Source organism: Tamandua tetradactyla, chromosome 21 (assembly GCF_023851605.1).
Source record: "Tamandua tetradactyla isolate mTamTet1 chromosome 21, mTamTet1.pri, whole genome shotgun sequence".
NCBI lineage: Eukaryota > Metazoa > Chordata > Mammalia > Pilosa > Myrmecophagidae > Tamandua > Tamandua tetradactyla.
In genome coordinates, this window is record NC_135347.1 from 34,915,273 (window position 1) to 34,942,272 (window position 27,000).

General features: G+C 38.7%; 1 protein-coding gene, 2 long non-coding RNA genes and 1 pseudogene across 5 annotated transcripts in view; 2 read left to right on the plus strand and 2 right to left on the minus strand.

Moving 5' to 3' along the window:
- The window catches only part of LOC143665559 (uncharacterized), a 51,779-nt gene extending 36,946 nt beyond the window's left edge, over positions 1 to 14,833 (plus strand). Inside the window, exons 3-4 of the long non-coding RNA XR_013167055.1 lie at positions 345 to 440; positions 14,755 to 14,833. This is a non-coding gene — a long non-coding RNA (uncharacterized LOC143665559). The remainder of the gene's footprint in view (positions 1 to 344; positions 441 to 14,754) is intronic.
- Positions 1 to 27,000, minus strand: part of LOC143665564 (uncharacterized) — a 398,448-nt gene that overhangs the window by 163,198 nt on the left and 208,250 nt on the right. The window lies entirely within an intron of this gene.
- LOC143665565 (uncharacterized) overlaps positions 1 to 27,000 on the minus strand; it is a 302,502-nt gene that overhangs the window by 68,572 nt on the left and 206,930 nt on the right. The gene's annotated exons all lie outside the window — the stretch shown is intronic.
- On the plus strand, positions 10,446 to 12,342 carry LOC143665768 (heterogeneous nuclear ribonucleoprotein M pseudogene; annotated as a pseudogene).

The window sequence follows — 27,000 nt, forward strand, 5'->3', positions numbered from 1 at the left end:
AGCTTCCAGTTCACATCACCAGATGCATTCTCATTCTCATTAGTGCTCTCCAGACCAACAATGGACTAACTAGGAGAAAGCCTATGAATTGTGGAGGGAACTTCTAAGCCCCGAGAACTCCTTGTAGGGCACGAAAACTAGAAGTATGCAACAAGAGAAAAGAGAGAGAGAGAAATACCCAAAGTTTGATTAAAAATATTAAGAGCCTTAATGAGGAAGTTAAAGATGATTACTAAATATAAAGGTGCTTTCCTTTTTTTTTAACACTGAGGACTTTAATTAAATGTTATTGGACATAAATTAGAAGTTAACATAGCTCTTTCTATCTTCCCCATCCATTTTAGAGAAATGAAAAATGCCATATTTGGAAAACTGGTGCCATTGAGGTTTCCCAATTGTTAAAAAAAAACAACAGAGACTGCCACATCTAATCTTTCCTGGTAAGTATATACAGCAAAAAAGCAATGTTATAGTAACCTATGAGGTCTATTTTAATGTTGTCTGCATATTTATTTACATATATAGAGAGAGCAAGAGATACATACATATATATATATATATGTTTGATATATACATTTTGTACTTTTCTAACACAATTGAATTAGGGAATACAAGTGATACGGAAAATTTCAGTTCAAATGAAGGTTTTAAAAAGATATTCTACCAGGGAATGGGGAAATAACAGCTGGATTGTTTTATAAATGTAAGCATGTTTCCTTTGTGACTATTCTCAGAGATCCCTCAGACATCCTTATCTCATTCAATTATGGTTGACGGCAAAAAGAGAAAACATCTGAAATAAGAATAGAAAGAAAAAGAAATCAGGGTTTTTCGATAATAACTCTGTATATTGAAATACACTGCATAGAAAAATTATGGTAAATTTTTTAAAAAGTCCCTCATTTTGTTTGGGAGCTTACTTCTAGATGGACTTTGAACTTTCCTGGTACTCTGAAGGTACACAGTCAAACCTTCCAGCAAAGCCAGGAAGATCCTTTTACTCACTAAGTTGTTGTAAGCTGAATTTGCTTGTTTCTGCATTCACTGTTTGCATGAATAGAACACACTTGGACAACTTTTCTCACCTACAGTCATTAATTATTTCCATGGAGATAGTGGCCTGTTTCACCTGAAACTGCAAATATGCTTTACTTCATATAAAAAAAAAATCCTTTAGCTCACCAGTTTTAATAATTTCTCTAAACATTTTTTAAGTGTCTCCTTTTTAAATCTTGCTTATTTTTCAAATGTTTGTTTTTTTCATTTTTACTTTTTTTTGCCATTTTCTAAGCAATACCAAAAGTGGAAATAAGTAAGGGAAACTCACAGGAGTGAACATCTACAGAACAGCATTTGTAATGAACTAGTTCACAGGACTGGAGAAATGGGCAGGGAGACTGAGAGGCTGAAGAGCTATTTGGCTCTCAGCTCATATTTTCAAAGTTAAATTTCTGATATTACCTCCTAAGCAGGTTCTAGATACAGTTCCAATGATATGCAGACATATTTTTTAAAAAAGACACTTATCTTACTACCTTAAATTTGTATTTCATGGCCAAATCACATATCTTAAAGTCTACTTCAAGCAAATATTCTTATGCAAATCCTATGGTTCTCTATAAATGAAAAAATTAAGCAGCATTTTAATTTTGTGTCAAAGGGCTAATTTATTGAATTAAATTATTAAATGTTAATGTAAGTGTGTGAGGCTATCACACATCAAGAAACCCTTCATTCTTAATTACAACAAGGGCCTCAAGAAAACAGCAATATCAGATGACATCAGATGTGAAACTCCTTAACATGTGTTTTGGTCTACATCTGTCTGCCCAGGATCATACCACAGAACTCCACTGCAGTTCTGTAAATATGGCTAGCTTTCTCATGCTTCTGCACATGTTATTCTGATTCAAATACTCTTCTCTACCTTTCACTGTCCCTCCAAGAGTCAGTCAGCTCAACTTCACCTTCTCTATGAGACTCCTCATTACTCCCTGAACTCGTTCATTCATCTAGAATGCGCCATGCTGACCCTGCCCTCAAGATGCACGATGCATTAGCCCAGTGGTAAAAACTAGGTACATTGGGAACATTTTGTGATGTGAGTCAGGAAGAGGATCAGGAGAAGGCTTTGTGAAGAAGGGAGATGAATCAAATTTTGAAAGAAGGAATCATCGAGAAGAAAGGAGGAGGGGAAGAGCATTGAGGTCAGAGCCTGTGATGAAGAGTGAGGTGAAAGAATGCAGATTGAGAGGTTAATATGCAATTCAAGAGAGTGAATTGAAGGCAATTCTCTCCTTTTAAGCAGAGAATGAAATGATTAAATATGCATTTTGCGAAGTATAGCGCTCAGATCAGAGAGAATAAGACAGGAGCAGTTAGGAAGCTTATTTGTAAAGATGAAAGATATGTACCTGGGGATGAAGAATATAGAATAGATTTAGACAGATTGAGTTGGAATTTATAGGCTTCGGCTGTGATATACAGGGACAAAAAGGGGCCAAGAGAGCACCTGAGATTTCTCCGTTTGCTTTTCCAGTGGAAAGTGAGGTTCTCATTAACATTAGAAATACAGAAGGAGGAGCAAGAGGTGATCAGTTCTGTTTTGAACCTGTTGAATGGGAGAGGCCTATGGTTCTTCCAAGTGGAGAGAGAAGTGCTCATTCCTCTATATGCCCATTACCCCTATGATACCAATAAAACAGTATTAACTCAGAAAAAAAGACTATGCAAGGGCTAAAGTCCAACACTCCTTTTAGAGAAAGTACAATGTAGGCCTAAGAAAGAAACGCTATTTTCTCTTTATCTTAATAGCACCCATCTTCAAAGAGAACATTGTTCCAGGAGAACTGAGTACTTTCTAAGGTAAATAAATAAAGGAATGAATAACAATCTTAAGATTCCAACTTATTAACAGAAAACATGTGCAGACTTAAGAATTAAAAATTAATGGGCCTTTAAAGATAACCTGGAAGGCTTTTTATTTGCCAAGAAAAATGTTCAAGACCTCAGATCTATGCCTTCCCAGAAACTATACATTTTATTGCTAATGGTGGGCAAAGACATCAAAGTCTGAGGTTACTTGGGGGTGTTTTTCCCCCAGCAATTTGGTACTATTTAGGTGAGTTTTATAATGGGGTAAAATTAAGGAGGAAATCCCAAAATCGATCTTGGGTTGTGGATATTTGGTCTATGACTTCATCTTTGGAAGAACTTCCTGCTTTTCTTTCCAGGCATGTAGATTTGGGAGGAGTTCTTTTCATAGGTGAATTACTTTAGTGATCTCGATTATGTTGGCATTGATAAATATAAATTCATCTCTAGAGCATTTCAAATTTTATATATATATATATTATTTCAGCTCAATACAGTATTTCTAATGAAGAGTATAGTTCTTTCAGTGTTCTTAGTCACTCCAAATGAGAGGAGAATTTCTAAAGATTGTTATGACTCAACAGGGCAATTATCAGCAGCAGAATGTCTCCAAATGGACCACAGAGAGTGGCAGACCCAGAGACAGGTCAGCTTGCTGAGGAGAAATTGATGTCATCTTCAGCATTCACTGACTTGTCTGGTTTTCACATGACAAATAAACAGATGAGTCAGTTTCTCCTTTTTCTACGGGAGTTTACATGACTAGGGTCATAGACTCAGCAAAGAGAAACCTTCTCCAATTTTATAAGAATGAGCTGATGAGATGTCACACTGATACATTTCAAAGGTGTTGGCTATTGTCAAACCACTGCTGAGAGATCTTGCTGTTCCCTGAACTCAGGAGGCTGGTTCTAGAACACGCACAAATTCAGCTTGCCATATGAGCAAAAGTGAGATCATACGGGCAGATCCTGGCAGAGTCTCTAATAGTGCAGTAATTCACGCTGTCAGTTATTATCAGCAGCAATTCGCTTCTGGATTGGTTCCTGTGAGCGCTCATGTAAGCATTCTGCACAAAGAAGCAGAGTGCAATATTCTCTTGGATTTCAGGAATTTATGCAGTTTCAACATATAATCAAAAGTGCCACGTCCTTCCCCACCTCACATTTGGTTTTAAAGGGACAGAAGCTTAAAACTGGATTCCTTTCTTCTCTCCAAAAGTAGAAAGTTTGTGTTCATTTGAAGCTTATCTTTAGAGCAATCTGTAGGTGCTCCAGTGATATATAGACTTTGTCAGTAAAGTGCACAGCAGCTTTTTAAACTAAGTGTATTTCTATTATCTCAATAATAATAATAATAATAACAACAACAATAATAATTTGCTTAACCACAAAACTACACTGCTTAGATTCAACTCACATATATGACCAACTCTTAATTATTATAGGACAAATATGTTGGGAAGTGAAAAGTTCCACTTAAATTGGCAAGTAATATAATAGCATATTCCTCAAATTTAGTATGATTTACAAAATGGTCTGTGGCAGAGAAGTTTGGATGCCACAGCTCTAAGTTTGAAGACACATTATGAAAGAATCTCTGTTAAACAATATAATCTCCACTCTCACTGCACACAGCAGCAGAGTTCGGCCCCTGGCATAGCTTGCTGACACTAGAAAGAGACATACATGAAAATCAGCTTCTCAAAGAAGCAAGGGGCAGCACATGGGCCTATCACTGATCACTGCTTATGATGAGTGCTTTGGATTGCTGGGGGCCTGAATCTGAGGGTGGCCATTGTTCCAACCTGCTCTTGACAAAGGTGGTGGAGGAGGCTTAGACTCTACACTCCCTCAGATCTGTGGAGGACAATTGAAGGGCTGCATTTGCTGGGCAGGAGATGATTAAAGAAAGCAAAGCTTTATGAAGCCCTGGAAGTAGTTCCAGATGCCCTTCCTGGCAAAGCCAGGTAAAGATACCATGTAAAAGAAAATTACAGGCTGATATCTCCTGAGAATATAGATGCAATAATTCTCAATGACATGCTAGAAAACCAAATCCAACAGCACATTAAGAGAATTATACACCATGATCAAGTGGGCTTTATCCAAGGCTTGCAAAGGTTGTTCAACATAAGAAAATCAATTAATGTACTAAACCACATTAACTGGATGAAGGAAAAAAAAATACATGATCATCTCAACTGATACAGAAAAAGACATTTGAGAAAATCCAGCACCCTTTTTTGATAAAAACACTTAGAAAACTAGGAATAGAAGGAAACATTTATAAAGCATTTAAAAAAAGAAATTTATTATAATGTTGATTATAATGGCAAGAAATTGGAAGCAGCCTGAATTCCATCAATAGTTGAAGTCTGAATACAGAATAGAAAATCTACAGGAAAAAAATCAATGAAGCAAAAAGTTGGTTCTTTGATCAACAAAACTGAAAAACATTTAGCCACACTGACAAAGAAAAAAAGAGAGAAAATTCAAATTACTAAACCAGGTATAAAAGAGGAGACATCACCACTGATTTTCATAAATAAAAAGCACTATGAGGTAGTACTATGAAAACTGAAAGCCAATAAATTAGAAAGCCTAGGTGAAATGGACAGATTCCTAGAAAGACACAAACTACCGAAACTGACCCAAGAAGAAATAGAAAATCTGAATAAGCCTATAACAAACAAAGATATCAACTTAGTAATCAAAAACCTTTCCACAAAGAAAAGCCAGGCCCAGATGACTTCATTGTCAAAATCTACTAAACACTGAAAGGAGAATTAACACCAAAAGTTTACAAACTCTTACAAAAAATAGAGTAAGAGGAACACTTTCCAATTCATTCTGAGGTCAAAATCAGACAAAGGTAACATAAGAAAAGAAACTACAAACCAATACCTTTGATGAATATAGATACAAAAATCTTCAACAAAGTATTAGCAAACCAAATCCAGCAACATATAAAAGAATTATATACCATGATCTAGTACCATAAGAATGCGGAGTTGATTTAACATACAAAAATCAATTTAAAATATCATGTTAATAGAATAAAGTACAAAAACCACATGATCATCTCAACAGATGCAGAAAAATCACCTTACAAAATTCAACACCTTTCATGATAAAGACACCTAGCAAAGTATAAATAGAAGGAAACCTTCTCAACCTGGTAAAAGGCAGTTATGGAAAAAACCTATAGCTAACATTATGCTTAATAGTGAAAGACTGGACTCTTTCTCCCTAAGCTCAAGAACAAGCCATGGATGTCAGCTCTCACCATTTCTATTCAATGTTGTAGTGGAATTTTTAGGCAGGAAAAATAAAAGATATCAAGATTGAAAAGGAAGAAATAAAATGATTTATATTGTCCAATGACATGATCTTTTAAATAGAAAAAACTAAGGAATACTCACACACACAAACTATTAGAACTAATAAATAATTTCAAGCACGATTGCTGAATACAAGATCAATGTACAAAAATCAATTGTATTTCTATACGCTAGCAATGAGAAATTAGAAAATGAAATAGAAATAATTCTATTTACCATACCATCCAAAAGAATTATATATATGAAGAACTCATGACTCAACAATATGTACATACAAAAGAATGAAGTTGAGTCCCTACCTCACACTATACAAATTTAACTCAAAATAGACCATCAAACTAAATATGAGGTAAAACTATAAAACTATTAGAAGAAAACACAGGAGTAAATTATCATGATTTTGGATTAGACTATTTTTTTTTTAATTTTACAGTACTTATATATGTTCAATTAAAAGTTTCCCATATTAACCACTTTCAAATGTACAAATCAGTGGTATTAACTAAATTCATAACATCCTTTACCCTAACTTTTTATCACCTTAAATTAGGTGATGGTTTCTTAGATTGATATCAAAAGCACAAATAACAAAAGAAAAAATAGATGAATTGGACTTTAACCAAATTAAAAACCTTCAAGCTTTAAAGGAAACTTTCAAGAAAGTGAAAAACAGCCTAGAATGGGAAATAATATTTGAAATCATATATCTGGTAAGAATTAGTGTCCAGAATATATAAAGAACTCTTACAACTCAACAATAAAAGACAACTAAAGTAAAAGATAGGCAAAGGATTTGAATAAACAATTCTCTAAAGAAAATAATAAAGAAGGTCAATAAGTACATGAAAAAATATTCAATGCTTTATTAGTCAACAGAGAAATGCAAATCAAACCACAAGAGACCACTTCACATCCACTAGAGTGGCTAAAATAAAAGATAGACAATAACAAGTTTTGACAACTTGGAGTAATTGGAATCCTCCTATATTGACAATGTGGAGAAATTGGAATCCTCCTATATTGCTGGTGGAATTGTAAAACGATGCAGCCACTTAGGAAAACATTTTGGCAGTTCCTAAAAATATTAAATGTGGATTACCATGTAACCAGCATTTCTATTCCAAGGTATATACGCAAGAGAATTGAAAACATATGTCTACACAAAAATTTGTACACAAATGTTCATAACAATATTATTCATAACAGCCAAAAAGTGGAAACAACCCAAATTTCCATCAACTGATGAATGGATAGACAAAATGTACTATATCCATGCCATGGAATATTATTCAGCCCATAAAAAGTAATGAAATACTATTACATGCCACAACATAGTGAACCTCAAAAGCCTATGCTAAAGAAAGAACTAAACAGAAAAAGGCCCATATTATATGATACCATTAATATTATATGTCCAAGATAGGTAAATCCTTATAAACAGAAAGTAATTATTTAGTGATTACCAGGGGCTGGAGAGGAGGGAATGGGGAGGACTACTAAAATGTATGGGGTTTCTTTCTGGGATAATAAAATCATTGAATTTTATACTTTAATGTAAAATCATTGAATCTTACACTTTAAAAGGGTATTGAGTTATATCTCAATAAACTTTTTTTTATTATTAATTAAAGAAAAAAAGAAATTAACACAACATTTAGAAATCATTCCATTCTACATATGCAATCAGTAATTCTTAACATCATCACATAGATGCTCAATAAACTTTTATGTTGTAAAAATCACATGACAGAGACTTCTGGGGTACATGACAGAGTAGGTAGTTCTAAGACTCAGGTCTTTCACCAAAACAACTATTATATAGGCAGGAACTGTCTGAAACAACTATTTTGAGCATAGTTGTTTCTCCAGGGAAGAGCTGGAGGAAGAGGCTGATAAATTATGGTAAAGAACTATAAATTGCTCTCTTCAAGTGGCAGCTACAGGTGCCCATCACCTTCCCTCAAAGAAAGTCACCACAAGGCCCGGTCTCTGGCTAGCTGCTGACAGCAAGGGACACAGCAATCCTCTTCTTCAAGAACAGGGGTGGGTCGGCACAGCAGTTCACTGATCACGGCTTTTGATTAATGAATTCAGATCGCTATGTCCAAGCTCTGAGGGCAGGATTTGTTTGAACCCCAGCCCAACAAAAGCAGCAGAAGCCATTGTTTCAACCCTCTCTGGACATGGGTGGAGGCAGCAGAGATTTAAAGACACAGCTTCTTCCTCAGGGCTGTGGGGGAACATTAGCTGAAGGGCTGCATTTGCTGGGCGGGCCAGGGAAGTTAGGTTTAGGGAGCTATTGGAGAAGTTATAAGCTTCTTGACCCCTCCCCAGGGCACTTTGGGGGCAGATCTGAACCCCCTTCATGAGTCCTTGGCCCTGTATTGGTTAGAAAAGACCGAAGTCATCTAGGATGACTCTCATCCCAGAATGTGCCCTCCGGGGAGAAGCAGCATGAGAGAATGAAGGAGTGTAATCATAGAGGTGGACAGTCTGGGACAAAGGTGTGACAGCTTCACATACCTGGGAGAGGGAAGATGCCCCCCGGGGAAAAGAAGGGACAACCAAACTCCTATAAACACTGCAACTCCTAAACAACTGACAAGCAAAAGCCCAGGGCCAGTGAAACAGGGAAAAGCCTGCACAGCACATTCACCTTGGGCAGACCTTCCTGATAGCAAGGCTGAGGCCCAAGAAAATCTGTCTTCTCACCAGCTGGTTACAAAACCCGGAAACAGCATCCCAGGAAGTAAATCCCGAAGTTAGCATTTTAAAATACTAAAATGTACAGTGTGCAATAAATGAGTAGAAGAAAAACAAAGAAATGGGAAATGATGGCCCATCCAAAGGTAGAGGTTAAAAATACAGAAAATACTAACAAAGAATGGGGACATACCAAATAAAACCTTTTTTAAAATATTGCTAAAAATTCTTAAGGAGATGAAGGAAAGTACAGAGAAAGAATTACAAAATATGAGGGAAACAATAAATGAACAATATGAGGGTCTAAGGAAAGAGATAGAAAAATGTTAAAGTACCGAACAGAACAGTTGTCCCTCAGAAAACTAAGAATAGTACTACCATATGACCTGGTAATCCCACTACTAGGTATAAACCCAAAAGAAGTGAAAGCAGATGCTTGAACAGTTACTTGCACACCAGTGGAGATGGTGGCATTATTCACAATTGCCAAAGGATGGAAGCAACCCAAGTGTCCATCAACCAGTGAGTAGATAAATAAAATGTGGTATGTACATATAATGGAATATGATTCAGCCTTAAAAAAGGAATGAAGTCTTAATACATCCAACAACATGGATGAATCTTGAAGACATCATGTTAAGTGAAATAAGCTAGATAGAAAAGGACAAATATTGTAAGATCTCACTGATGTGAAAGAATCAGAATAAGCAAATTCATCGAGTCAGAATCTACAATATATGTTCCCAGGGGATAGCGTGGGGAAAAGGAATGGAAAGTTAAGTCTTAAAACGTACAGGGTTCCTAAAGTGTGCAGGGTTTCTATTTGGATTAATGGAAAATGTTTTGTCAATAGATGGTGGTGGTGATTACACAACTTTGTGAATGAAATTAACAGCACTGAAATAAATACCTGAATATGATTAAAAGGGGAAAAGTTTGATTGTATAAATGGTAACAATCAAAATTTAAAGAAAAATTCATGGGACTACAGTACACAAACAGTGAACCCTGAGTTAAACCGTGAACTTTAACAGTACAATTATAAAAATGTGCTACCACCAATTGTAACACATTTTCCACATAACTGGAAGACGGGGTCTGCCCAAGGTGAATGTGCTGTGCGGGCTTTTCCCTGTTTTACTAATCCTCTGTCTTGCCCTGGGCTTTTGCTTGTTAGTTGTTTAGGAGTTCCAGTGTTTATAGGAGTTTGGTTGTCCCCTCTTTGCCCCAGGTATATTGGAACCCTGTATTTTATGCATGATTGTTCTGTAAACCCACAAGTTCTCTAAAAAAGGGACAAAAAAATCAAATGACATTCTGTAAATAAAAAAGTTTAAAATTATTTTTTAAAGTGGATTAAACTGTAGCGCACAAAAACATTGAAGTATATCTTTATCTCTTGATATAAGAGAGGTTATATCATGACCAGAAAATGAAGTTTATGGAGCAATGAGTATTTTATCTCAATTCTGTAAAGGACAAAACAATAACCTGTATATGGACACAAAGCCCAGATGGAGAGGCAATGGCAGCAGGCGTCCAAATGGTAGCCGAGGTGGCGGCCACAGAGCACAAAATGGAGGAGGAGAGTGGTGCACCAGGCATAGCAGTGGAACTCTGGGCTCCAAGGATATAGGGGAATGTCCTACTCAGAGTAAGAAGAGGAAGGAAGAAAATAGAAAAAAGAGGAGACAATCACTTTGAGCCATATGCCAATGCAACTAAAAGATACAGAGCCTTCATTACAAGCATACCTTTTGATGTGAAAAGGCTGTCAATTAAAGATAGGGTTAAAGAAAAAGTTGGTGAGATAACATAGGTGGAGCTCTTAATGAATATTGAAAGAAAGTTAAGGGGATGTGCTATTATTGAATTCAAGATGGAAGAGAGCATGAACACAGCTACTGGACTCCTAAACAGGCACAGTCTGAGTGCAAAGAACACTGAAAGTCAAAGAATATCCCTTATGCTGAACATGCCAAGAAAGCATGCAAAAGGTGATAGCTATGACTGGTGGGATGGCTATGGGGCCAGATAGTCCAGGTATGATTAATAGCCCACCCAGTATCCCACACGGTATCCTAAATAATCCAGACATCCCATGCATTATGGGCTAGAAGACTTGGACACGCAGCATTTGTAGCAAATCTGGATTATAAAGAAACTATGCAGTATGGCTGGTATTGTGGTCCCAGCAGACATTCTTGAGATTAAAGACAAAAAAAGTCATGGAACAGACGTTACTTTTCAACAGTCCATTGAGGCTGTGCAAGCTATATCTATGTTTAATTGCCAGCTGCTATTTGATAGTCCAGTGTGTATGAAAATAGATAAGTGGGTCTTACCAAAGGGAGATTTTTCCCTCCTGAACATCCCCAACAACTTCCTCATGGACTTGGTGGTACTGTCTGGGGGTTGGGGCCAGGAGGGCAGCCTATTCATGTCAATCACCTGAATAAAGGCTTTGGAATGGGAAACACAGGATCTGCAAGAATGAATGGAAGGCATAGGATTTGGGATAAATAAAATGGAAGACATGGTGGGACCCTTTGGTGGTGTATGGAAAATACAGGTTGATTTGGATCTGGGATGAACATGAGCAGAATAAACAGTGAAGGCAGAGGCAGCGTCCCTGGCATGGAGAGGATGGGCCCCAGCATTGACTGCATTGGGGGTGTCAGCATGGAGTGCGTGGATGTGGGCCTGGTTCATGACATGGATTGTGTGGGCTCCAAGAAAGAATGCATAGGCCTGGTCATGGACAGCATGGGTTTGGTGGAGCACATAGGCTCTAGCGTTGAAAGCATGGGCCTGAACATGGAACCCATGGTGCCTGCAGGCATGGGTCCTGACCAGAATGCATGGTCTCTGTGATAGCTGGCATGGCCACTGGCCTGAAGCATCTGGGCACCAACAACCTCAAGCGCATGAGCCCTGTTCTGAGTTCTAGAATGGGCCTGGTCAGGGGCAGCAGTGGTGACAATGGTGGTGGTGCCAACTTTGACCACACCATCAAGATGGAGCATGGCAATTTTGGAGAAAGCATTGCCAGTTCATTTGGTGGAGTTGGAGCCCATGCTCCTGGGGTGGCCAGAAAGGTCTGCCAGTTATTTTTGATAAATCTTCCACTTGGTTTTACATGGAAAATGTTAAAGACAAATTCAATGAATGTGGCCATGTGCTGGATGCTGACATCAGGATGTAGAATGGGGAGTACAAGGGTGTGGTGTGGTTAAGTTTAAGTAGCCAGAGGTGGTTGAGAGAGCCTGCCGGAGGATGAATGGGATAAAGCTGTGTGTACGAGAGACTATGTTCAAATCGATAGAAATGTTAAAGCAGTTGCCTTTTTAAACATTGACCCTACACCTCTCAATTTGTATTTTTTCTTGATAACCATTTTAATTTGTTGGCTGGATATATAAAGATGTTTTGAAAATCCAGCTGTTTTGGGGAGCACTTTGAATTACTTTTTTTATTGACTGGGGTTCCAGTTGACTGTTGAGATTGCAATGTGCATAATTTTTTTGTAGTTGTGGCATTTTTTGGACATCCAGTTTGACTTTGATAATAAATACCAGGTCCTGATTAAAAAAAAAAAAGTCTGCAGATGCATCTATTTATCTGTATGTTTGCGTAAGTGTGGGAAAGGGCTAGATGGATACACAACAGAATAAGAGCACCAGTGTCCTCAGGTTGGAGACAGTGGGAGGCTATTAGCTTCCCTCCTCTCCTTTCCTTTTCTGATATATATAACTTGCATTGTTTTGTTTGTTAAAATAAGCAATTAGTTTTGTAATTTAAAAAATCGAATAAAGGCAATAATCAGGAGAAAATAACATTATAAGGAGAACCACTACTGTCCCCACAGATGAGGCTAGACCTGTCCACACTTGCACACCTAATCAGGAGGAAGAAGGCTTGAAGAGAGGCTGCCACCCTGAGAGTCTCCCAAATACTCAAACTGTAAAAAGCAAGGATGTAAACCCTTTGACCAAATCACTAGCCCTTTCTTGTTAAGCCATGAACATGCTGCAGCTATAACATTAAGAAATCGATCCAATACAGTATATTCCCCACAGATGAAATTTCATAATTTAACAATTTTCTTTTTAAGCCTAGAGGAAAACCTATATCAGACTCCAGTTGGCTCCAAAATTTTTGCCTATTCCCAGTTAGAACATATCTGGCAAGCCAAATAGCTGGGTTGTACAACATAGGATCACAAAATGCAAACTTATTAGTGCTGCTAAGTCAGTTTAAGCATTAATGGCGATTGGGTAATTAATATAACTTTTAACACAAACCCTGTAACATGAAATAAACAAACAAAAAAAGACATTTATCTATATTCTTTTTCCAAAAAGAATTATCCACTTAAATTAGTGATGACGTTTTCATGAAATACACATTTATCAATTTTTTTCAAGGGGAATTTTCCCTCATGTTTAACTGCAGCCCTGTCTAAATCAGCCTACATTTTAGATACTAATGTTTACTGCACATTAGCATTTTCTATATAGCAAATATAAAACATCTTGCACACAAAATGTCAAATGTGTTGTCACTGGTGTTATAACAATATCACCCATGGAAAGGGGGCTGCTGTGGGAAAGCTGAAATTTATGGTCTTTTCTAGGAAGTGAAGTATAAGATTTTTGATTTTTGATTTCCTATATAATAACTGTACCCCCTTTAATTATATGTTACAGATTCTTAAATATAACATCTTACGCATAAAAATCTCTCACTCTGAAAGCAAATGAAATGATAGTGAGGGTGGTATAGAGATGCAATTATTAAAAACTGGTTAAACAAGGATCCTCCTAGCCTTTCAGATTGTCTAAAGGAGCAATCAAAGGCTGTTGCTGACAGACAGATTCTATGATAAAAAACAATAAAAGGCACTGGAATAAAATTTTCTCTAAGTCTTCCCTGGATCAGTTTGTGCTTACATATTAAAAATCCATGACTGAGTCTTTTAATGTCTCTTCTCTCTTCTCTTAGTCATAAGCCTTTCCAGGATATAGATTGGCTATGGGTGGCCGCCTAGGGGTGGTAGGATCTTATTAAGTGTAGTTTGCATTGTCATGCCAGTTTTTGTGGTTTTTTTTTTTGGACTCGTATTATATTTCAAGAGCTGTAGTTTGTTTCTTTTGTGCAATTTTTACTCTGGGAAAGCCAAAAGAGTAAATATTATACACGGAACCGATGGAAGACTTCCTTGATCAAAATTATTCTTAAGAGGAACGCTTATTATTGCTGTGTCCTAAATCCGCCTGCTTGAATAAATAAAATGCAATAATCTGTTTATGATATATTTACAGGATATTACATTTTGGTTAGTACTTTTTTAAAAGTTTATTTCTCTAAACCCTATGACTTACGCATAAAAGATTGGAAAATAAAATAAAGATTTTTAACATAATGCAACAGGAAAATCACTGACTCATTGGGTCTAAAAACTACTGAACTCAGCTTTAAGCTGAGGTTCCCTTTATGAATAATGCTGTTGCTGATAGTCTCATGATTCCAATGTGTAACCAGTCCCCTGCTGCTTTCATGCTGTGGGTCTGGTGTCCCCGAGTGTCACCCCTTGTAGCACTGTACGTTATGCATAGAAAAATGGTTTTGGCAGGACCCTAAAGCTAGTGAATATACTTTTGTTCCCGGGAAGTATTCTGAAACGGGTTTTTCCAAACATTCATGATCAAATTAGGACAGACTTCCCAAAATCTGTGAATATCCATCTAGATTCTCCAACTTAATCCAATGATCCAAATTATAAAGCCAGAGGGAATCTTAGAAATTATCTTCACCAACCATTTCCTTCACAGATGGGATAACCCGGGCCCATGAAAGTTCAGTGGCATGCTGGTGATCACACAGGTGGGACAAAACAGGACAAAATTCCAGATCTTTCTGGTCCCAAAAATCAGTTAAGTAAAAGGCTCTGTTGTATGTAGAGAATAAACCTTTTAAAATTCTTGACCTTAACAGTTATATAACTAAAACCATAAGCCTATGAAAATGTAAATCACAATTAACTATTTGAAAACAATTCAAGATGCAGTAGATTTTTCACAAGGTAGTATGCAAGAAATTTCCAAATGAACTATACAAACAGCTTTATAGTACACATAATATATTAGCTTAATGGTAAATACATAAAATGTATCATAATGCTTAAGTGATCAAATAACTTTTATGGGTAGAGGAGATTGACAAAAGCAGCTTACAGAACTTTCTCACAAGCAATTAAATCTAGTGACATTCAGCCAAAAGGCACCATAGAAATTGCATTTGGAGGGTTTTTACACCCCAGGGGGACTTTGAATATAAAGTCTCTAAGAAATCCCCATTAATTCACCAAATAGCATAACCAGATAGTAAATAATAAACTTATTTATCTAGCCCATCAATATGTTTAATTTTTGGACTTTGAAAAAAAAAAGAATAATCAACCAAAGTCAAAGAGTGATTTGAAATATTTTATTTCTTCAACGCCAATAGGCTTAATTATTTCCCCCTACATGAAGCTCAAATTCAGGGAGTTATTTGAAGATTACTTCTATCTAAATTACACAAACCATTTTTTTCCCTCAGAAGATTGTACTGTTTTTTTAAACATCCACATTGCTCCTATAAATTAGGTAGGAGAGATAGGATCACCTATATTACACTAAATAGATGCATGAGATTATAGGGAATGAAGTCATGACCTGAAGAGGGATCAAGGGAACTCAAGAGAAGAGAAACTTTCTGACAGGTGCTCTTTTGAAAACTGAAGTAGGAAAAACTTGACTGCACATACATTCTCAGCAGCTTCCCGGTGCTGCCCAGGGCTCAGGTTTCCTTGGGAGCCGGCCCTAAGACTGTCATAATGACATAGGTTGTTAGATTTCAGGGGTAAGCAACATGTTAATATTAGGTGGCAGTGCTGCCCTAATTAAATGAATTTCTTTTTGAGACTTCAGTGAGCAACTCTGCATGTTGGAAAGTCATGCCTAAGAGCATATAAACAGTAGGCCAGTAATCGGTAAATGGGTGCTAGGGCTTAATTCTGGGAGGTAAGGTTTTATTTTTAAATCTTCCAATGAGCATATGACACAAAATACATTTAATAACGATTTTAATGTCCCTGTATGTTAAAATATCCCAACACTTTTGTGTTGGCCCCTCTCCTTGGACTAGCACGGAGGAAGGTAGCTGCAGTGGTAGGGCACAGATTCTCAGATATTTTGAATATCACCCCTGGGTAGAAGCAAATTTGATCAGTCACATAGAGACCACAGCGGAGCTAGAATTGAACAATAAAAATCCTGAACGGGTCTCACATATCTGGGAGGAGAGAATGGAGAGAACAGATGAGAAGAAAGGGGACTTGGTTTGAGACTAAGTGGCAAATTGTACTGCCCAGGGGCAAGTATTGCACAGTTGAGAGAGCAGTAGGAACGCACAGGAAGTCAGTCCCTCAGTAACTGTGGCAGGTGACTCTGTCGTTCTAAGGACAAGAATCACCTAGATTTCCATCTACACAAATCTCCTCCAGTCCTGAATAATCCGGATTCAAGAATTTCTCTGAAAAACAGATGTTCAAAAAGGCCTGACAAACCTAAAATTGCCACCTTGTAACCACAACCAAATATACAATTCAGTGGTGTTAATTTTATATATATGTTACCAGAATAAAACAATTTTTAAACCATAGGACTATACAGAACAGTGAACTCTAATGTAAACTACAGACCGTAGTTTAGTATAATTATAATAATGCTTCATCAATTATAATAAAGGTCTCATACTTATGCAAAGTGTTAATAGTAGGGAAAACTGTGTGTATGAGGGGGGACCTATATGGGAACTCTGCATTTTGTGCAGGATTTTTCTGTTAGCCTACATCTCTAATTAAAAAAAAAAAAAGGCGCTACAAATGCATGAATGGGAAAGTGTGTATTATTTTTTAAAATACGTACTCTCAACTTGGCCATCACCCTAATTCCCATCAGGCTGAATTTATTATGAAGGTATAGAAACAACTCATTAGGTACATTCAGCCCAGCCAGGTGTGGGGGGCTGGCATCTCCCAGGTCACTGGAAACCAGAAGCACATGGGGTGACTATTACCCGTTCCCTGATTCCCATCGCTCACAGCCACTCACCTTCCTCTGTTTCCAGGGGAGTGCAGTGGCTGAAAGCACGGAGTAGGACATTTCAACTTTACATATAATGCTAGTTCTGGTCTATTATCCCTTATCCACAATACTGAAATTTAAAAAGGAAAAAACTATTTCCTTAACCTATTTGACAGTAAAACCTAATCTGCAAGAGGGAAGAGATAAATCTCTTGTGCGGAAGAATTCCAAAAAACTGATATGGATACTGTGCCCTCTAGATGGTGGAGCATAAGTCCTCATCTCTTAAGAATGAGTTGCACACTGTGACTGCTTTCCAAAAATTACAGGATAAGAAGGAGTGGGGAGGGTAGAATTACTTTATAATGGAGAAACCTGACAAAAAGTACCTCACCAGGTGATCAAGTCAATATCAACAGTAATAAATCATGTTGATAGTGTGTGCTCTTGATATAATGTGGTAAAAAGAACACACTTTACATCTAGTGATCCTCTTCCCCAAAACCTATAACCTTAGCCTAACCATAAGAAAAATATCAGACACATCCCAACTGAGGGGCATTCTATAAAATACTGACCAGTACTCCTCAAAATGATCATAAAAAAAAAAACCAAGGGACATCTGAGAAACTGTGACAGCCAAGAGGTACACAACTCAATGTAGTGTGTTTTCCTGGATGGGATCCTGGAGCAGAAATAGAACATAAGGGTAAAATTAAGGAAATCTGGATAAAGAATGAATACTAGCTAATAATAATGTATCAATATTGGTCATTAATTGTGACAAATGTACCTTACAAATGTAAGAGGCTATTAATAAGAGGAACTGTGTGCAGGAGACACACGGGAATTTACAGATATTTCTGCAAATCTGAAGCTGTTCTAAAATAAAACATTTATTTTTTAATACTGGACTGAATTTACATGAGACTGCTTATAGTCTTTATCATATATATCGTGAGTATTCATATTGTTGTGGAAACATTAATGTGTTCGATTACATGGCACTACCCCAAATAGTCTAGGTTTATTGCAATACGTAGATTATGTATATATTTCTAAAATCCAAAAATTTCTGAGTTCTGTAAACATCTGGTCTCCAGGGTTTCAATTAAGGGACAGTGCACCTGGGTCTTAGATTGCCAGGGCTGTGGTGACAAATACCACAGATACCACAGACTGGTTGGCTTCAACAACTTGAATTTATTGGCTTACGGTTGGTTACATCAATGTATCAGCAGGCCATGTGTTTTCCAAAGTCTGTAGAGTTCCGGTGGTGGCTCAGTTTCTGATTCTTTCACATGGCCATCTGTCTCTTCCTGTCAACTCCTGTGGTTTCTTCACTTCTCTGGCTCAGGTGTCTCCTTATAAGGACTCAGGTCATAATAGATAAAAGCCTACCCTCGTTCAGTTTGGCTTTATCCCAGTAGGACCTTTTTTTGGGGGGGGGGGAGGGTGTTTTATAGAAATGTATTTAAGTGTTTTAAGTCTTGCCTGCAAACCCAAAAGCAAATACTTTTTAAACACAACCAGTAGGATCTTCAAGGTCCTATTTTCAAATGAGTTCACACCTACAGACTAGGGGTTAGGACTTAACATGTCTTTTGTGAAAGGCATGATTCAATCACCAACAACCTGAAATACTGTTAGTGCTAATAATATAATTAGTGATGTACTTAGGTTATATGATGGCTTTAACAGACATGTTTAGTCTAGCCTGAAAACTTTAGCTGTGATTGATAACAGTGATAAATATTTATTAATTGCCTACTATGTTTCATATAATTATATTTATATAATTATCTAATTGGGTCCTTAAAATCTCTAAGATAGAAATTATTAAACAGATTTCCTGAAGGAGGAAAACGAGCTTCAGAAAGGTCAGAGAGCTAGCAAACATATGACCCAGCATCAGACACAAGAGGCTCAGTCCTGACATTTGGGGGACCCAAAACAGGAGCACAGATGGAACCCCTCCCTCCCTACCTGCCCAAAGACCTACAGTGCTTTTACTCCCACCCACATCCACCCCTGCCAGGCTCCATCCTGTACCATAAGAGGACTGGCGGTCTTAAGAGAGGACAACTCAGCCAGCTTGTCCAGGACGAAGCAGTCCCTGGAAATAGGCTTTGAGCTGTGTGGGCAGGGGGTTCCAAGGTCCTGAGAACATGGTCTAGAAATATGGGGACAGAGGGTGTCCTTCAGACTCCCCTCCCTATAGAGGAGTACTGGGGTGATGAGAGGGTCAGAGCAGGCTCTCCAAAGGGGAATCTAGGACAGGATCTTAGGCTCTGGGTCTAAGGGTTATAAGACTGGTGTTTACTCACAGGTTTGCCTGACTCAAAAGCCTGTGAATCTTTCTCCTAGAATGTGCTGCCAAGGGGAAAAAAATGCATACAAGGTTCACAATACTAACCTGAGCACTGATTTTTGAAACACACTGTATTTGTAAATCAAGGAGCTTCAAAGAGCTTATCTTAAGGTCTGATATTCATATATGTTACTGGCAGGGCAACTAGTTACAAGGCACCTAATTCCAAAATTTTTTTTATTAAATTTGAAATTCCTAAATCCCTCCAATTTTATTTTTAATATGTTTATTGAGCAACTTTCTACGTGTCGGGCAATGTGTTTTGGGATTGACCATTCAGCACGGGTTTTAATAGGGCAAATTGTTGCCCACTGTGGTAGTTAGATTCAGTTGTCAACTTGGCTAGGTGAAGGCACCTAGTTTGTTGCTGCAGACATGAGCCAATGGCATGTGAACCTCACCTGTTGCTGATTACATCTGCAGCCGGCTAGGAGGTGTGCCTGCTGCAATGAATGATGTTTGACTTAATTGGCTGGTGCTTAAAGGCGAGAGCACAATGTAGCACAGCCCAAGCAGCTTGGCATACCTCATCTCAGCACTCGCAGCTCAGTCCAGGCCTTTGGAGATGCAGAAAGGAATCACCCTGGAGAAAGTTGTTGGCACCCAGAGGCCTGAAGAGAAGACCAGCAGAGATTACCCTGAGCCTTCCCTGTAAGAAAGAACCTCAGATGAAAGTTAGCTGCCTTTCCTCTGAAGAACTAGCAAAATAAATCCCCTTTTATTAAAAGCCAATCCATCTCTGGTGTGTTGCATTCCAGCAGCCCGCAAACTAGAACACCCACCAAGAGGAAAAGAGGAGAGACATAACACAAATTCTTTCCTCCAGATTAAGGGACAAATAGAAGTCCCTTCTCTATTTACAAAGGATTCTTTTAAAAGGAAAATAGTTGAGTCCTTACACTGTTCTCTATTTGTCGTTTCTCTGTTAAGCATGTACTATTTTGATTGTTGGCAAAGTAAAGAAATAAAATTAAGTGCTGGAGGGTGTGGAACTCTCCAGTCATTTAGATTGCACTATCTTTTCTTGGGGTTCATAGGAAGCATATTTTGTCTCTCCCTCCACTTCCGTGGGTTGATTCAGTGCAAGTGACTTCTGGATGTGTTAGTTATGCAAGTTCTATCTACAACCAGAGACAGTTCCTTGAAAGCAGGGGCTGTCAGTCAGTCCGGTCTCCTGGGAGCACCCACAGGCTTTGGTGCTTTGCTCCCTGCTCCATCATTCTCTGTCCTCTGGTGGAGACGGGCTGCCAGCCGGAAACCAGCTAGGCCTGGGAAAGTGCCACTCTGCACTGGCACTCAGGCACTCATTGAGGTCACTGTCTGCCAGGGATCTTAGCTTTAGAAGGATGAGTCCAAATTCCTGCAGCCACTCTCCCTGGGACTTTGCCAGGCCACTGGTTCATCTTTCTGCCCTTTTTATTTCTGAGTGTGCAAACATGCCATCAAAGGCAAGCTACTTTTCAAATCAGTGTGTCAATGAAAGGAATTCCATCTGCCCCTGCCGACAGACTTGTTAGCATTACAGCTCTATTATTCTGGATAGCACACTCACAACCAGTAGGCTTTTCTAAGCCTTACATATAAACAGAGCCCTAGAACAAGTTATGAGGTTCCCCTCCCTCCGAGCACAGTCAGGAGAGTTCTGTGTTTCCACACCCAGCTGTCCTTACACACCATAAAAGACAGGCAGTGCACCAGGAGGGGCCGTTTGTCATAGCAATTCTCAGAAAAGGAGAATGTTATCCTGGTACCTTTAGAAGCTTGGGGACAGAAAACAGATACTTCTTCACTTTTTGCAACCTTTAGATCTTGCCCTTTATCAAAGTGTTTTTTTTTTTAAGACATTGGTCCATTAAACTTCAAACCTTAATGAAAGAAGCATTTCCTGTTTGAAGGCCTAGCACTCAGTTTGGCGCCTTACACAGGGAATGAAAATATCCTTGGTTGAAGCCACCCAAATGTTTATTGGATGTAGTTCATATTGTCTCCGCATAAACCTCACACATGCATTCCCTCTGCCTGGACCTAGAGCATCCCCTTCCGCCAACTCTCACCACACACTTAGAATGGCTGGCTCCTCATTTCATTAAACATCCTCTCCATAGAGGTCAGCCTTGCTGCCCTACCTAAATAGCATCCCCCTGCACCACTCTCCCCACTAGACTTTAAAGAGCAGTTTATAATTCTACACTTTATTATTTTTTTTATAACCAGCATTAAAGGACCCAGGATCAGTAGGGCACAAATAGAAAGTGATTTATTCTCTCCTCCCTCTGCCCATTCAAACCTGCTCCCTTCATATATTCTCCCCTGATGCTCGTTGAAAATTTCCCCCAGGTCCCGTAGCTATCCCAGTCATGACCAGGTCATAAACAAGTAGTTCCTTTCCTCAGGTGGTTGTAATTTCAAAACTCCAAACCCAAGTTAACCTAGAATTTCTCCCCTCCTCCAGTTCAGATCTGCTTTGAGCTTGGAAGCTTGTAGGGGAGGCAGCCTGGTCAGCTGTCTTCTCACTCCACCTCCGCCCATCTTGCTAGCATGGCCCTTTAAGGTTAGAGAAGCGAAGGGAGCTGAAGAGGAGAAGATAGGCCTTGTCAGATATGGCTGTAATCTGGTGTTGGTGCCTCTGTACTTGGCAGACAACCAATTTCCCAAGCCTCCTTTGCAGGGGGGTTTTCAGAAACCAAATCACAGAAGATGTTCACCCCAAATTACCTTACCAGGCAATGCTCTTTCTGGTGGGATCCTCAAAACTTTCCACCTCATTCCAACTCTGCCTCCCCATTTGAGAGGTCCATTTCTTTTCTGAGGTCACCTCACCCCTCCAGGTGGTACTATTTGTCAAGCCATTTTCAAGATGACCCAGTCTGGTCTGTCCTCTGTGTCAATTCTTACCCCATCAGTTTTGAAAGTGTTGACCATTTCCAGTATAGACACCTCTTCCCTCTGCTGCCTCCACCTCAGACTTCACTCCCCAAGTCCCCTAACTCCAGGGAACACAGCACAGTCATCTCTCTGAGTGGTACCCTAGGAGCTCCTCCTCCCCATTCAGTTTGAGAGGGGGGGTCACACTGAAGGTATCCACACAGCTCAGCAACAACTCTCCTCAAAGAAACCTGCTTTACCTTCTCTTGGCTCTCCCAGAACATTGAGCCTTCTCTTCAATACCGTGGAGGTGGATGTTGAGCTCAGGCTGGTGAAACCAGTTCTGAGGTACCGTTTCTGCAAGTCTTGCAGAGGTAGTTCAGCACTTCAATTTAGAAAGCCAAGGAACTCAACACCACTGTTTTGTTCTCTTGTTTTGGTGCCTCAGCCGAAACTGAGACAGAAATATCCTGTTACTCCTGTTTGCTGTCAGTCTCCCCCATTAAGCTGTAAACTCCAGGGGGCAGGAATCTTAGCTGCTATATTCACCAATGTATCTGCAGAGCCTAGCAGAATGTCCTGCACAAATTCACAGCGGGTATTTAATAAATATGTCTTTAAATAATGAATATAAACTAGAATGAAGACAGTGATGATTCAGTGACAATTTTATTGAAGAAAAAAATAAACGAACTTTCAATATTAATCAATAAAATATCTGATCTTGAAATAAGTTTACTCTGTGATCCTTACCTTGAAAGAAACTTTTGAAAGACCTAAATCTAAATCTTAGAGCTATAATTTTCATTTAAAGCCAAAAAATGCCTGAGGCACAGACAGCAAATGCTTACACAGAGTTAACAGATTGGATGTTGGCTGATAATGCTAATATCAATTCTTTGTCTAGACATGCAATGCTGGTTCTGCTGACACATTCTATTGGAGCATTTTGTAGAATGTGAAACTAGCCTCTGGGTCAGTGATGTTTAGAAATAAGCATGGACCCCTGCAGAGAAAACCCTTCAAAGGGACTCTAGCCCCCCAGCTCTGTCCTTGAATTTTATCAAGCCCCTTCCACAGACTTGGAGAAATAGAGAGGTGCCGCTGCATTTCAATGAGGCCAATGCCATGTTCTTTCTCTTATATGGTAAAAGGGTGGGGGAAGGGAAAGAAGCTGAAAAAGCAAATTCCCCCATACTCATTCCATGACACACCAGTGAAATGCATGGTGGTGGGATGGACTCAAGGGCTACTAGTAAAATAGCCTACCAAACACCCTTCCCACCCAAAGACTTCTTCTATTCATCAGTAATGTGTTGTGGGGCAGGAGGAGGTGGTTTCGAGTTCAGCCTCCAGCTCTGTGAAGACTGGGAGGCAGGGTAGTGGGGAGAGCCTTGCCTTACAAGTTAGTGCCTGCTCTGTACACCAGCCTCCTCACAGCCAAGTGACATTCCTCAATTCCTTTCTGCCATCTTCAGCAGATCTAGGATAGAGAGGAGATTCATATGCCAAGCTAGAGCCAAGGAAGAAGTCTCCCACAGCAATGGCCATTTAAAAATAAATCTTTACATGAATGAGAATTTCGGTTGGATTAAGATTCAACTAAGGAGGTTCCTACATTACACAAATATAAAATGTTCAACATTCTTCAATGGAAATTTAGACCTTTGGGAACACCTGCTCTGAATTTTGAAGTGCCATGACCAAGGTCACAGACTCGCTGGAGACTGCTTCTTCCAACTCTAGCTGTTTATTCATTACTCTACTACATTAACCAGCTTTCTCTATATATTCAAAGTTAAAACATTTCTTCACCCATCCAGGTAGGGCATTGCAGCCACTTTTAAGATGGCTCACTCAGATAACTTGATTTAAAGAACCTCAAATTTTTATAAGTGCACATTATGCTATTGTTGCAGCAAATATTAAACTAAGATAGTGTCTCTGCCTCGAGGAATTTAACTTCAGAATTACACAAAGTGCTTTGGCCTGAGCATATAAACTGAGGTTTAATCCTAACTCTGACTCTGACTCACCAGGACGCTTTGGACTAGTCATGAAATTGTCTCAGTTTCTTCATCTGTTCAGTGGGAAGAGTAATGCTGATCTTTCACTTATTAATTTAAAGAAGCTGCCTGTCTGGTAGCAACTAAGTAATTGTGGAAAGGAAAAAAATGCCACAAAGATTCTAAGTATCAAGTAAGAACACATCAATAAGGTATCAATGTACATAACTCAGATGCTTTCTAATAATCACGATAAACCCGATTTTAGCTTATCAAAGACAAGTAACTGCTACCAGTCAAGCACATTCATACAAAAAAATCATGTTACTTCAACTTATGACAGGTGTTGATTAAGCCTGCAGAATTTAAGAGACAACACTGAAATGGAAATGTACCCCAAAGCTACCAAGACTGGATGTGTTCCTGAGGATTTATCTGCCAAATAATGTCTTCCCATCAACAGAGGAAAAATAGGAACCACTTTCTCATAAGTGTACATTCTCCATGTGACTGGCAGTCCTCTCACTTGTGTCAATTTTTGCAACAACATCATAAGAAAGGATTTCCAAGAAAAGGCAGGCAACTGCAGTAGGAAGGAATCTGATGAAGAAATTAAACCAAAATGTGTGTTGTTTCTTACTGACAGTATTCTGGAACACATTTTCTTATACGATCTAATAATGGGATTTGTGTGGACTGAATAAAAATAGATTTCATTCCTTTGTATTCAAAAATGCCCACAAGATAGTTTTAAAGTCCTGATAACACCCTGTTGCCAATCTACACAAGCTGTCTAGACACCAACATCTTAAGTAAACACTTTAACAATTACCTAAAGAATTATGTGTCTTGGCAAAATCAGCAATGAAAAGGAGATGGTGTCTTATTTAATCATTCTTTAACAGAAAACTAAAATGAGTGATAAGAGTTTACCAGATTATTTGTAATATGGGAAAAAGAGAGTTTTTAAAGCAGATTTTCTCTTGAGATAGTGCTGTCATTAAACAGTCTGACTAATGCCACACAGAAAACTAGGAATAAAATCAGAAAATTACTCACAGTTTATAAATATTTGTTAAAATAATAAAAATATTTGAACAATATGGAATAACTTTAAACACAGGCGTGCATTTTAAAGGGCTCATGGACATGTTGTACTTTCAGATGAGCCTGGCCACAGAATAGGGGGCACTAAAGTGAGTTGTGTGCTATGGCAGATAGTTAGTGCTAGTAACTAGCAATCCATTTGCTCCCCTTCATTTCCAGCTGCCTTTACACTTCAGTTGAGGCCATGTGACTAGCTCTAAGCAATGAACCATGGAGAAGTAGTCTGCATCACCTCTAGGCTGAGGCAAAGATAAGAGCCACTGTGCCTCTTCCATCTCTCTTTCTGTCTCTTCCCCTACCTTAGCAACACTGAGTACCATCTGTTACAAATGGTATAGTGGCATATGGAGGGAAGCCACCTGACTCTCATCAGACTTTACATAAGTGAGAAGAAACCTTTCTTTCAGTCACCTAAACAGATCTCAGTGGTTGAAGTTAAGCAGCTAGAATTAATTACCCTGAGAAAAATAAAGGACCTATGTTAATGTGGCCTGAAATGTAAATTTATATTACTGGTCCTAGGCTTTTTAAAATACACTAGAGGAAAAATATAGCTCCCTTTTTTTTCTTGTTTTATTTTCTCATTTTCTCTGGGTCTGCCCAATGTAAAGCAAGTGTTCTAGAAGAATGGTTCCAAGGGTAGCAGCATTAGAATCATCTTGAAATTTATTAGAAATGTAATTCCCAGGCCCCACCCCAGACCTGCTGACTCAGAAACTCTGGAAGTGGGGCCCAGTAGTCTGTGTTTTAACAAGCCTCCTGGTAATCTGAAGTACTCTCAAATTTAAGAACCAATGGTCTAATATAACCTTTCCTTGAGACTTCCTAAATGTGAACATCATACAGCTAACTTCTCATATTATATCACATGCAGTCAGCAGACACCTCATGCTCCAATTTCTAGTCTTTTAATGACCCTATTTTTAGTCAAACATCAACTTTTGCATTGATCAGTTACAGTTAGCTCTGTTATAGTAGATTAAAGATAATGGCATATTCTTTGTCACTGCCCCCACTGAAAGGTGGAGCTTATTTCTCCACCCTCTTGAATACAGATTGGGCTTGTGACTGCTTTGACCAATAGAAGAAGGCAGAAGTAAAGCTGTGCCTTTAAAAGGACTGGCAGCATCCTCTTCCTTCTCTTGAATTCCAGGCTCATTCTCTGAGGAAACCTAAGCAACCATACAGAGAGGATGGAGGATAATCAAGCCCCACCCTACCCCCAACTGAGCTCCCTGCCAACTTTCAACATTAACAGTCCACTATGTAAGTATGCCATCTTGGAACGTCCAGCCGGTTGTACTCCCAAATGGTTGCAGCCCCAAAGGACTTTATGTGGAACAGAGGAACCTCCCAACTGAACCCAGTCAGCCCAAATAATTAAACAAAATACCAAATAAAGCCACCAAGTTTTGGGGGTGAGGGGGCTTTTATGAAGCAATAGGGAATCAAAACATTCACTTTCATTGCTTTTAAAAAATACTATCAAAATCAAATGTCAGATGGATTCCATTTATCCACTATACCTCTTTGATTCAAACAAATCATCTCTATGGCTCCTTGCAAGGGTTTTGTCCTGATATTTTCCTCTCTTTTGCC